This window comes from Cebus imitator, unplaced genomic scaffold (genome assembly GCF_001604975.1).
Source record: "Cebus imitator isolate Cc_AM_T3 unplaced genomic scaffold, Cebus_imitator-1.0 Scaffold296, whole genome shotgun sequence".
NCBI lineage: Eukaryota > Metazoa > Chordata > Mammalia > Primates > Cebidae > Cebus > Cebus imitator.
Window position 1 is genome coordinate 1980102 of NW_016107611.1, and position 2964 is coordinate 1983065.

General features: G+C 50.1%; 1 protein-coding gene and 1 long non-coding RNA gene across 4 annotated transcripts in view; one reads left to right on the plus strand and one right to left on the minus strand.

Annotated features, from left to right (window-relative positions):
- OPA3 (outer mitochondrial membrane lipid metabolism regulator OPA3) overlaps positions 1 to 2964 on the minus strand; it is a 62098-nt gene that overhangs the window by 48223 nt on the left and 10911 nt on the right. The gene's annotated exons all lie outside the window — the stretch shown is intronic.
- LOC108285355 overlaps positions 1 to 2964 on the plus strand; it is a 20646-nt gene that overhangs the window by 12573 nt on the left and 5109 nt on the right. The window contains exon 2 of the long non-coding RNA XR_005196033.1: positions 2652 to 2657. This is a non-coding gene — a long non-coding RNA (uncharacterized LOC108285355). The remainder of the gene's footprint in view (positions 1 to 2651; positions 2658 to 2964) is intronic.

Genomic DNA, 2964 nt, shown 5'->3' on the forward strand with positions numbered 1-2964 from the left:
CCAGGCTAAAGTACAGTGTCGTGATCTTGGCTCACTGCAACCTCTGCCTCCCAGGTTCAAGCAATTCTCCTGCCTCAGCCTCCCGAGTAGCTGGGACTACAGGCACACTCCGCCATGCCCAGCTAATTTTTTAGGCTGGTCGTAAACTGCTGAGCTCAGGCAATCCACCCCGCTAGGCCTCCCAAAGTGCTGGGATTACAGGTGTGAGCCACCATGCCAGGCCCAGGGTGGAGGGGTGGGGATAAAACCAGGATGGTCATACACTCGCTAATAAGGCAGTTAAGATCATTTGCTGAGATAATGGAAAGCATGTTAAGTCAAAGCTGTTTTTATCAGTCAAGAAATTATTATTCAGGGTAAACATAGCTTCGAGCCAGTCTCTGCCCTGGTTGCTCTTCCCCAGATGTGATCCAGCCAGATGATGATGATGATGATGATTTTGAGACATGGTCTCACTCTGTCACCCAAGCTGCAGTGAAGTGGTGTGATCTCAGCTCACTACAACCTCAGTCTCTGGAGGTCAAGTGGTCCTCCAGTTTTAGCCTCCCAAAATGCTGGGATTACAGGTGTTAACCACTGCACCCGGCAATCCTGCCTGTTTGTTTATTTATTTATTTATTTATTTTATTTATTTATTTTTTGAGACAGAGTCTTGCTCTGTCACCCAGGCTGGAGTGCAGTGGAGCAATCTCAGCTCACTGCAACCTCTGCCTCCTGGTTTCAAGTGATCCTCCTGCCTCGGCCTCCCAAATCGCTGGGATTACAGGCATGCACCACCACACCTGACTAATTTTTGTATTTTTAGTAGAGATGAGGTTTCACCATGTTGGCCAGGCTGGTCTTGAACTCCTGACCTCAGGTGATCCCCCGGATTCAGCCTCCCAAAGTGCTGGAATTACAGGGTTGAGCCACCGCGCCCCACCCAATCCAGCCAGTTTTGAGCTTGCTCTAAAGGTGTTCCAAGTGTTAACAGAACTGTATGGGCCACAATAGCGGGGTAGTGCTTCCTCCCAGAGACCTGGCTTCATCTTTGCATTACAGCAACCCAAGACTGCAGCAACACACAGTGGTCCAGTTACCAGAGGAGACTGGTTCCATCTGCCCAGCATCTTGGGGGATCCTCTCCCCAACTTTTGGTTCAAGCGATTCAGAGGAAGGTAGCCACACTCCTGAGCCTGGCCAATTAGGGCACTGCATTCCCTGGCTACAGAGACTGTGCTGGGATGGGCACGCGATGCAGGGTGAGTCGCTGGATTCAGCCTGGGAATCTGGCAGGAAATCCGGGATGAAGCACCTCTCTGACCCTGGCATCGCTAGGCAAGTAACTAATACCCTCAAATGTGCCTCATGAGAAGACGGATCTTTGTTCTGTTGACTACTGGGTCATGCCTCTTAGAACAGTTCCTGGCACACAGCAGGGACTAAATAAAGATCTGTTGAGTTAATGAATTACTCAGCTTCCTAATGGACTGAAGCACAGCCACACCCCAGAAAATAATCCCCACCTCTACTCTCCTCCCAGGCCTGCAGAGACCAACTCAACTTGGTATAGGGGACACTCCGGAGTTTCTAAGGCTCAGAGGATGCAGTTAACAGAGAGGCTGAGGCCCAGTGCAGTGGCTTACACCTGTAACCCCTGAACTTTGGGAGGGGAAGGCAGGTGGGTCACTTGAAGTCAGGAGTTCAAGACCTGCCTGGCCGACAGGGTGAAACCCTAACTCTACTAAAAATATAAAAATTAGCCGGGCGTGGTGGCGCATGTCTGTAATCCCAGCTACTCAGGAGGCTGAGGCAGGAGAATCACTTGAACTGAGGAGATGGAGGTTGTAGTGAGCTGAGATCGCGTCACTGCACTCCAGCCTGCGTGGAGTGAGACTCCATCTCAAAACAAAAAAACAAACAAAAAAAGGAAAGAAAAGAAAACAGACTTCAGAACAGCTTTAGTGCTCCTGATTACCAGTGCTACTTTATATTATTGTTTGTAATATTAGTCTAATTCCAACCTCCCTGCCTCCCTTACAGTTTAGAAGCTGATACTCACCACCGTGACCTCCCATACACCAAGGGATGGGAGGTGACCTGGCTGTGGTAAGCTAGCAGTGAGGGAAGTTTCCTGGGGGCCTCTGAAAAAGGATTTTCCTCCTTAAGATGTTCCCCTCACTTAGCTGGCCACCTGCCCCTCCATACACACACACACACAGACTTCCTCCCTTATGAAGCATAAAGGCACGATGCCCAGAGCCGCAGCAGCCCTACTGAGGCAATGCGGACTGCCTGAGCATCAACACAGCAGAGACAGACCTCAGGTTCCCAATGACACCACTGAGCCACCACACCAACGACGAAGAGGCCTTCCTCAGGGCTTACTAAAAAGCCGGCAAAAAAACACCCTTTTGATTTATGGACTGATTGACATTTACTGGCTGGGTTTTCAATTAATTACAGATGAGCATACATTGATACAGAGCTATACCAGGGTCAATGACACAGATGACTTCTGGCACTTTCACAGGTAGGTGCCATCCCCCGGCTGACACGGGTGCCCTCTCCTGTCCATTTGGCATATTGCTTGTGGCCAGGGCAAGTAGATTCCCTGGGATGCACTCAGGTTGCAACTCAGCCAGCCCTCTATGCAGGGCCTTCTGAAAAAGAGTCCTGTTCAGAAATCGGCCAGAAGATGTAGCCATGAGCGCATGAGCAAATTCCAGCAAATGCCTCAGCATAATAAAGGGTGGAACTATAAAAGGAGCAGTGAGTTTAAATGCAGCCAATAACACACTTCCTCCATCTGAGTCTGTGTGCCTTAGTTATGTCTTTCCCAGCTGTGACAGCCACAAAGAATGTCAAAGCCAGCAGGAGCACTGCCTCACACCTGTAATCCCAGTACTTTGGGAGGTCACAGCGGGCAGATCACGAGGTCAGGAGTCCGAGACCAGCCTGGCCAGCATGCTAAAACCCAGTCTC